The sequence below is a fragment of the Palaemon carinicauda genome, chromosome 33 (assembly GCF_036898095.1).
Source record: "Palaemon carinicauda isolate YSFRI2023 chromosome 33, ASM3689809v2, whole genome shotgun sequence".
NCBI classification, from domain to species: Eukaryota; Metazoa; Arthropoda; class Malacostraca; order Decapoda; family Palaemonidae; genus Palaemon; species Palaemon carinicauda.
In genome coordinates this window covers 43,906,477-43,916,476 of record NC_090757.1, presented here as the reverse complement: position 1 = coordinate 43,916,476, position 10,000 = coordinate 43,906,477, and the positions used below count along the sequence as shown (strand labels likewise).

General features: G+C 44.9%; 1 long non-coding RNA gene across 2 annotated transcripts in view; it reads left to right on the top strand.

Annotated features, from left to right (window-relative positions):
* Window positions 1-10,000, top strand: part of LOC137626315 (uncharacterized) — a 48,490-nt gene that overhangs the window by 16,565 nt on the left and 21,925 nt on the right. For both annotated transcript variants that reach the window (XR_011041005.1, XR_011041004.1), the window contains exon 2: window positions 8,707-8,815. This is a non-coding gene — a long non-coding RNA (uncharacterized lncRNA). The remainder of the gene's footprint in view (window positions 1-8,706; window positions 8,816-10,000) is intronic.

The following is a 10,000-nucleotide window of genomic DNA, read 5'->3' as shown; positions in this document are numbered from 1 at the left end:
AATGAATAAATCAATATCTGTTGCCCTGTTTGTGACCACCTGTAAAGGATGCTTTCCGGCTCTTCTACTTGTAGAATCTTATACTAGATGTTTCTTGTTCCTGACTCGACCGAAGGGCTTGGTGTCCTGGGAGGTTGTTGCATCGCATCTGGGACCGTTGCCTAATTGAGTGTTTTTTTAGCAGAACTGATCCGATATTGATAGTGTAATATTTGATAAATTACAATTCCTTAGTTTAACAGTACTTTATAAGCGACTTTTAACAGCATTACTGGATGCAATGAACCTTGCCCTTCTTTGGGAGGGGTTGAGGAAAGTAACTCCTTAATGGGCAACGGAAAACATTTGGAAAAAGGTGACGTGCTTGAGGGTATGTTACAGTAACTTATAGGGGAATTTAACGGATTTTGAGCGAAGCGAAAAATCTATTTTTGGGTGAGATAGCCATGGCGTCCTGATGGAAGGTTCCTGTTTGGTAGCTTCCTTGGGTATAAGACTACTAAGATATTCCCAGAGAATTTAACCACAGGTTATCACAGAATTCTAACTTCTGGAGCGAGTATCTCAAAGGTTTCCCTTTAAGACATCGTAATACAACAGGGGACACGCATGTCTGAACGTGCCACATAGCTATCTTCACCCCGAACAGAGTTAATGCTTCGGTGTGTAAGGGTTGAGAATAGCTGGGAGCCGTTCCACAGCTAATCTCACTCGTGGCTACTACTGATACTCGAGACGTAAACAAACGGACGCCATTGCTCTAATGACGTCACGCCCGTCTTTATCCTGACGCCAGTTGCTGCCCATCACCATGATACAATTGTGTAGGGTGGGAACAAAACTGGACGAAGTAGTAGGGAGGGTCCATCAGGACGCCATGGCTATCTCACCCAAAAATAGATTTTTCGCTTCGCTCAAAATCCGTTTTTTGGGCTCAAGCCATGGCGTCCTGATGGAAGAGTACCAGAGAATCAATGTATCGTGGTAGATTTTCCCCCAGTGTTAAGTGCCTAGGCATTGACAAAACAGCAAAGTAATCTTAGGTAAAGAACCATAGGAACGAAGTATCCTGCCCCCCATTGGTAGGAAGTTCCCATGGGCTATGCCGACGTCAAAGTGGTATTGAAGGGCTATTCATCCTGACAGAAGAACTTTTTTAAGAACTTAGAGATGAAGCAGAATGTTTGATATTTGTATAGGAACATTCTGAATTAGGCCAGTGGTGGTTGGGCACTGTGTATAGAGTTCATCTCTTGGTTATCAGAAGTAAGTATTCGTGTAGGAACCTTACTGAGACAGGGTGAATATAATTTAGGATTAGACATCTTAATTTCTTCATGACCATAAGAGAGGAGGAATAAATAAAACTATGACAGTATGTATTTCATAGTAGGTAGGAGCTGAAAGAGACGCATAAGTAATAAAATAGAAATTTTATTTCACAATGCAGAAATTAAGTAATTTACAGCAAAAGTAAAGTTCATTTACAGTAATAATAATGTACATAGAAATAAAGGCTTGCTCTTGAATCTGAAAAGGAATTTCAGGATTAGTAGGTACTCGTTCTCGAGGAACGCAAGTCTTTAAACAACACATCATGCTCAAGGCATGCGGCACTTGTGTGACACTATGACATTTCACCTGGGATAAGAACAGTTATAAAAGCACTAAGTGTTTTAGATATCACTATGGATCGCTCGAGGGTCAACATAGGCACCCGAAGAGTTAGAGTCCCAAGTAACTCACTGTTCTACGCAGAGTTAGGTGCAGGTTTCATAACACTACCTGCGGCTACCACAAAATGTTTGACTTCGTGCACTTGTTTCGCATAATGTTTAAAGAAAACTCGCGAGGACTTCCAGCCCGTAAAGTTTTTAAGGCTTTCAAAGTCCATGCTCTGAAAGAAATTCAGAGACGATGCCACTTTTCTAGGATCATGACCAGCGGGTGTACTGTTCGGATCCGCTCTGCAAATGAAGTAGGTGATTTTCGCTCTTGTTTCAGTGACAGGTCGCTGCCCGATGTTTCTCCTTTGAAGAGTTGGCCTCCACCAAAGTTCGAAGTTCTGCGAAGATAGACCTTGAGACTCTCTACTGGACATAGAGAGACATCCTCCTTCAGGGGGCATATTCTCCAAGGGCCCCATCTTTTGGTGGGTAATTCGTTTTTAGCGAGAAACGTCGGATCAGGGGAGAGGGTCACTTCTCCTGAATCAGCAAACAGGATGTGTCCCTCTTCTCTTGATAATGCCACTATTTCGCTGACTCGAGCTCCCGAGGCGAGAGCAAATAAAAATATAACTTTCTGAGTCAGATCCTTGAGGGGGCATGAATCGTTGTCCAAGTTGGAGGCGAAATGGAGTACCTTGTCTAGTGACCAGGAGATCGGTTTCGGAGGGGGTGCTGGGCGTAGGCGAGCACATGCTTTTGGTAATTTGTTAAAGATGTCGTTGGACAGATCAATTTGGAAAGCATATAGAATTGGTCTAGTCAAGGCCGATTTGCAGGTTGAAATCGTATTGGCTGCTAATCCTTGTCCATGAAGGTGAATGAAGAAGGACATACAGAAATCAATGGTGATTTCTTTAGGATTTTTTGCCTTGACAAAGGAGACCCATTTCCTCCAGGATGATTCATATTGCCGTCTCGTGGATTCGGTCTTGTATTCCTCTAGGAAGTCTAGACTTTTCTTCGAGATCCCAAACCTCTTCTTTGCGGCAAGGGAGAGAAAATCATGAGATGAAGGTCCTTGATTTTCGATGATGAAGCGAAGACAGTCGACTTCTGTACTTGTTGAGAGAGAACTGGGCCCGGGAGAGGGATCAGCTTGGGCTGCAGCTCCAGGACCAGGGGGTACCAGTTGCTCCGGGGCCACTTGGGAGCCACTAGGGCCGCTGTCCCTTTGAAGGTTCTCAGTTTGGAGAGGACTTTCAACAGAAGGTTGGTGGGAGGGAACAGGTATATCTTGGACCATCTGTTCCAGTCCAGTGACATGGCGTCCACCGCTTCTGCTTTGGGGTCCTCGTACGGGGCTACGTACAGAGGAAGTTGATTGTTGTCGCTCGTTGCAAAGAGATCTATCTGAAGTTCTGGGACTTGATGAGAGATGAAGGAGAATGATCTTGCGTCTAGAGACCATTCCGACTCTATCGGGTTTGTCCGAGATAGAGCATCCGCTGTCACATTGCGGAATCCTTGTAGGTGAACTGCAGACAGGTGCCACTTCTTCTTCTCCGCCAGACGGAAGATTGGGAGAAGCACCTGATTTATCTGGGGCGATCTTGAGCCTTGGCGATTGAGACAACGAACTACCACCGAGTTGTCTAGCGTTAGACGGATGTGGATCGAGGGCGGCGGGGATAACTTCTTCAGAGTTAGAAGGACCGCCATGGCCTCCAAGATGTTTATGTGGAACGTCTTGAATAGTGGAGACCAGGTCCCTTGAGCCTGTTTCAGGTGGGAGTGACCTCCAAAGCCTTCCAGTGAGGCATCCGTGTGGATGTTGAGTGATGGAGGAGGGTGTTGGAGAGGAATGGACCTTTTCAGGGCCTTTGCTTCCGACCACGGCTTTAGGAGGCGTCGAAGTCTGTTTGGAAGCCGTCTCTTGAGGTCTCTTCGAGCGATGGATGCCGAGCGTCTCCAGACTCCCGCGGCATCCTTTAGCTGTGCGCGAAGCACTGGGTTTGTCACTGAGGCGAATTGTAGAGAGCCTAGAACTCGTTCCTGCTGTCGTCTTGAAATGCGTTTGGATTTCAGTAGTCGCTTGACAGACCCTGCTATTTCCTTCCTTTTCTTCTGGGGGATGGAAAGGCGGTGTGACTGAAGATTCCAGTGGATTCCCAACCACTGAAACTTCTGAGCTGGAGAGAGGCGAGATTTCTTCTCGTTGATCTTGAATCCCAGGTGTTCTAGGTACTGGGTAACTTCGTTGCAAGACTTTGCACACTCTTCGGGCGATGGAGCCCAGACTAGCCAGTCGTCGAGGTAGGCCATCACCTGGACGTTTCTTAGGCGGAGCTGTTGTACTATGGCATCCGCCAGCTTTGTGAAGATCCGAGGGGCCACATTGAGGCCGAATGGCATGGCCCGGAAGGCGTAGCTTTTCCTTTGGAGTCGAAATCCTAGGTAGGAGGAAGCGTGATGGTTCATTGGAATGTGCCAATAGGCATCCGCCAGGTCTATAGAGACCGTGTAGGAACCTTGAGGCAGAAGGGTCCTTATTTGTTGAAGCGTCAGCATCTTGAATTTGTTGTTCTCTATGAACTTGTTGAGGGGGGATAAGTCCAGAATGACTCTGAGTTTGTCTGAGTCCTTCTTGGGAACGCAAAACAGTCTCCCTTGGAACCTGGTGGACTTTACCTTCCTTATCACCTTCTTGTTCAAGAGGTCTAGAACATATTCTTCCAGAATGGGGGTCGATTGTTGGAAGAACCGCTGGAAGATTGGGGGTGGTTGCGTCCAACTCCAGCCTAGACCGTTCTTGATGATGCTGTGTGCCCAGGGATCGAAGGTCCAACGATCCTGGAATTGGCGGAGTCTTCCTCCCACCGGAAGCACTTCATTGCTTCTGGTGTCCCGAGGACTTGTTGCCTCGGCCGCTAGCTCCCTTTCCTCCTCTACCTCTGGAGGGACGACGAGATGCGTCTCTGCTTGCACCCCTGGACGAGCCTCTACCTCTGGCATGAAAGGTAGTGGATGGTTGCTCAAAGGCAGGGGTGAAGACCGGTGACTGTGACAACACCGGTTGGGGGACCAATTGAAAGGTCTGTTGTGGTTGGGCAACCACTTGGGAGGTAGCGGGTCCCGGAAACTGACGTCGTTGCTGACGTTGCTGGGGTTTTGGCTTTTGCGGTTTCCTCTTAGGCTGAGGTCCATCGTCCTGAGAGGGTTTCCTTTTTCTGGACATGCCCCACTTGTGGAGAAGGTTCCTATTCTCCGTGGCGGCTCTGTCAGTTATTTCCTTGACAAGGTCAGAAGGAAACAGGTGCTTTCCCCAGATGTTGGAGGAAATCAGCCTCCGGGGTTCGTGTTTCACGGTGGCACCGGCAAACACGAATTCACGACAGGCTCTACGAGCCTTTATGAAGTGGTACAAGTCCTTCATTACTGTCAGTAAGTGGGATTTGGCTAGTACCATGTAGTGATCTGGTACTCTTGTGTCACAGGCCATCACTTCCAGTTGGACTTGATGAGAAAGAGATGCCGCAAGCCTCTCCTTCGTGTCTTGTTCCCGGCGAAGGAGGTGATCATTGAGCTTAGGGAGGTCTTCATTAAACTGACGTCCGGCGACGTCAGGATCGAGCCTACCCACGACGAAAGTATGCTGAACATCTTTCCAGTGTCGAGCGTCAGGGGGGGTCACGATGGAGAAGGGTCTGCACTCCTCCAGTGCAGGGCAGGGTTTTCCTTCTTCCGCCGCTTTAAGGCATGCAGCTAAGGCCTTTTCCAAGAAAGGAAGAACCGCAGTGTCAGGTGCGACGTATGTAGGATGCTTCTTGCTCAAGGCAGGAAGCTTAGAGCAGGTAAAGCCCCTACTCTTAAATGCGGAGGCTAGCATAGCCTGGGCCTTTGCGAGATCGAACACTATCTCTTCTTTAGGTTCGGTCTCTTCCTTCGAGGCAGGTTCGGAACGAAGCCGGACGTAACAGTCCGGGTAGGCCTCGAAGCTTGGGAAGAACTCCACATCTTCCAACGGGACCGTGCCGATCTTGTCACTAACAAAGATCCTGCCGGTCGCAATAACCATATGCTCTGCATACCTCCACGGGTTGGCATGAGAGCAAGCTGGGAGATCCTTGACCGAAATCTTCTTCGGTTCTCTGGATCCAATCATTGACCTGATGGACTCCTGGTTCTCCTTCAGTCTGTCGTCCATGACAGCTCTAATCAGCCGGATCAGTTCTTGGGTAGAAGAGGAAGGATCCGGGGTCGAGGAGGTAGACGGAATGGACATTTCCGTCGGTGTAGGAGTAGGCGGAGGGATGGACGAGGGAGCAGCTCCAAGCTCCGACTCGGTGTATTCCACCTTGTCTTCGTCCTCTTCGGCTCCTTGAGCCATAAGCGTCTTCTCCGTGTCTTCCGAGACGTCTGAGATCTGTTCATCATCCTCGGAATCTAAACGACACTCGTGCATGGACTGAGCCATGACCACATCAGGTTCCACCGTAATTTGGACAGTGGGGATTGCTTCTTTTGGAACCACTGAGTCAGGGGAGGCCTTAGGGAACAACAGGGACCTCAGTTCTTCGGTGGCCAGGTACGGTCCAGTAGCATTTTTCTGAAAGCCACGCACCCACTTGCGCAGCTTTTCACGAGAAATGTCTCTAACCTCCGCTGAGGGAGGGTTATGGAAGGCCTCAACTAGGTGGGCCTGGCAGACCGTACAATCCAGTGGATTCCAGAACTTCAAATCCCCTTTCTTGTCTGCACAAGGGGCGTGAGTCCTGCAAGCCGTATGCCCGTAAAACTGCGGGCGTTTCACAGCGCAGAAGGCGAAGTCACACTTCATCTGCTCCTCCTGTGGAAGAAAGAGAAAATGAGTATGGGGGAGTCATAAGAATGGCTCTTAAACTAAGTTAATATTAATCATTAATTTTAACTTAAAGAAGGTGTGATGCATAGAGAATGAAAACAGTAAAGGAGAACACGCTCCATGCATCTCGCCCGGCTGGTTACCATAAGCTTGGTCCTGGGATAATCCAAATGACCGAGATCATTGGATATAGTTTCCTAGGATTCCCATTATTTTGGAACTCCATGGAAAACCAAGGACAAGATTGGGATCGAATTCATTCGGTTCCCAGTTAAGAGCCAGAAGGCCTCATTAAAGGTAACTGCTTCTGGCAACCAGCCGTGCTAAGATGCACATAAGCGTTGTTGTGGCTAACTAAATAAGACATGCAAAACAACAACGACGCCATAAAATGGCGGGTCCGGTAGAGGCACAGCTCTGCCACAAAACATCAATTATTTCGCAAAATAATATTTACTTTACGGCCAGAGCTTAATTAAACAATACTGGAACCTTGTACTCAACTTAACAGAAGAAGGCGAGGCTGAAGGTAACGACATAGCGAAGATGCAAAGCGATAAAGATAACACAAGGGAAAATCCGTCTAAGTAGGGCAGCTACTAAACAAAGGATAAAGACGGGCGTGACGTCATTAGAGCAATGGCGTCCGTTTGTTTACGTCTCGAGTATCAGTAGTAGCCACGAGTGAGATTAGCTGTGGAACGGCTCCCAGCTATTCTCAACCCTTACACACCGAAGCATTAACTCTGTTCGGGGTGAAGATAGCTATGTGGCACGTTCAGACATGCGTGTCCCCTGTTGTATTACGATGTCTTAAAGGGAAACCTTTGAGATACTCGCTCCAGAAGTTAGAATTCTGTGATAACCTGTGGTTAAATTCTCTGGGAATATCTTAGTAGTCTTATACCCAAGGAAGCTACCAAACAGGAACCTTCCATCAGGACGCCATGGCTTGAGCCCAAAAAAGACATTTCCTCGTAAACATTGCTCATGCCTGTCCTGTCTGAATTTCGATGTCATTTTATTAGTTGGTGATTTTTTTGGTAAAAATTGTATCATGATCGTTGAATCTGCATATCGGAAGAGAAGTTATTTTACTATTGATTTTAACTACTCTACGTGTGGATCACTTGCGTTCTCAAAATGAAAACTCACTCCACGTTTATTGAATGACGTCATCCATTAGTTCTTTACCTTCTCCCTATGTTCCGTCCAGAATCGAGCTTGGCCATATGCATAATCCATCTCCCTTTTAAGAGATCGTTTTTCTATCTTCTTGATGGCTATCAATTAGATTTGTCTAGGCCCTAGGGGTGTGGTTGATACTAGGGTTTAGAAGCTTGGGTGGTTTTATTTAGACCAAGGGTCTACACAACGCCTTTGTTTTATAAGATATGAAACTTAGTCAATGGTCCGCATCGACACAAGATCGCCGTAATTTAGAATAGGGTCGAAAGGCTAGTCTAGATAGACTGTCGCATATCGGATGTATTGTTAATTGCTTGTTTTGAACATTTTTTTGGGGGGTGGAGATGGGCTACACCGGACATTGTCCATGTAGGGGTGAGTACTGTTAATGCACCTCGCTCAGTGCACTGGCCCTTGTAGGCCTGTAGGGGGTTAGTTTTGCAAGTCACACGATGCACTGTAGTCATTACAGAGCGGCTCTACAGCGTTTCTTCAGCCCTTAGCTGGACTTTATTTATTTGCACCTTTTTACTTTTAAATCCTTCCATGCTTCATTTCATCCACCTTGCTTTCCGACGTTCACCTCGAAATGTATCTGTTTGACCATAGATGAACTTTATGCTCAATTGCGTCATTGTCCCTAGCACTGGACAATATATCACAAATCCATGAATCCAAACCTATAAATCCTATCCATTGGACATGCGATTTCCTTGAATCAATACAGTAACACAGTGCAACCAATTGATTTACATTATTATTTTTCCGGAATTATCTTGCTTATACTCAATATGATGTTTGCTGAAGTTCCTATTATTAATAACCGAGTTATTTTTTATACAGATTAAGAAATTATCAGTGTCCTAATTTAAGTTTTTAAAAGTTAATTTTGACCATCCAATTAATTGTTGTTTTGAACTTGATTCAACCTTTAAAGAATGCAAAACGGTATTGGTCTATTATATTAAGTAAAGGATTTTCTTTCAGACCGAGGAAATTCAGCCACTTTCTCCCTGGATGTTGGAAGTTACTGTAAGATTTGAAATTTTGTAATCGTCCGACCTCAGACGTCATAAACTCCACTTCCATGCTCTAGGTGAGTGAAAGTTATGTTTGAAGTGGACTCATATTTAACTCTGAATAATTGTCATATATAAACTATTAAAAGTTTAATTGTCATATATAAACTATTAAAAGTTTGAAAAAATATTATGATAGAAAGATTACATTTAGAATAATTGTGTATTAAACATGAAAGATTGACTAAGATATCAATAGAAATGACTTTGTTTGTACATGAAAATTTCATCTTTCCAAAGTAACAAAAGCCTATTTAAGTTTAAGTAAGTGGTTTAGTGTGTTTTATTTCTGGTACTCGTGATTTAAATATTAAGCCTAAAGTTAGGGAGGATGAAATATCGGCGACTGTGTGCTGTGGTATAGTAGCGTTTTGCAGGTGTAAGAATAGAACTCTAAAATCTGGTATTAATAATCTCATCAGTCTTGATATCAACTTGCTTGCTTTAAATTCTAATACAAAACTTCTCAATATATCTAAACACATTCTCGCTTTTAATAAGAACTTGGATTTAGTGAGCTCGCTCAACTTCAGCGAAGGCAGATATACCTAGACCGTGCAGGTAACAATAGTTATCTTGCCCTAGCTCGGTCACTGGATGAACTTACACACGTTTGTTGGATATTATTCATAATGCTATATCATTTCGTAATCCAAGGTTCAAGGTTTTCTCATGTGGTCAAGAGGCTTTTCATAATTTTTAAGGGATTTTGACGTAGGAAAAATCTATTTTTTGGGTGAGATGGCCATGTCGTCCTGATGGAAGTTCCCTTCGGTTGCTTCCTACTGTGAAATATTTCTGCGAGTGATATTACAAGAGAATTACCGTCAGGTAATGCAAGTCGAATAGGCAGGATAGTGTACTTGGGTGATTTTACTGGTCTGGGTATCGTAAGTGATGATAATTGGAAGAATCCATATAACTGAATAGCAACAGGAACAATCTTGATAAAGTTACTGGTTACCAGGACTCAAGCATTTTAGGTCGTTACTATAAGCATTTAATTTTGTAGTGTTATAATTTTCAGGTAGATAATTTGCTTTAATTATAGTTACTAGGATACGTATATTTACTATTCTCAACAACGTCCAAATAAATTTTAGCTTGAAAAAATAACAATAAAGGATTGGTCTTTAAATAAGCTTAGTTGGCATATTGAAAACCTTGATGGTAAAGGCCGAGAGACTGGGTCTTTGTAGAGC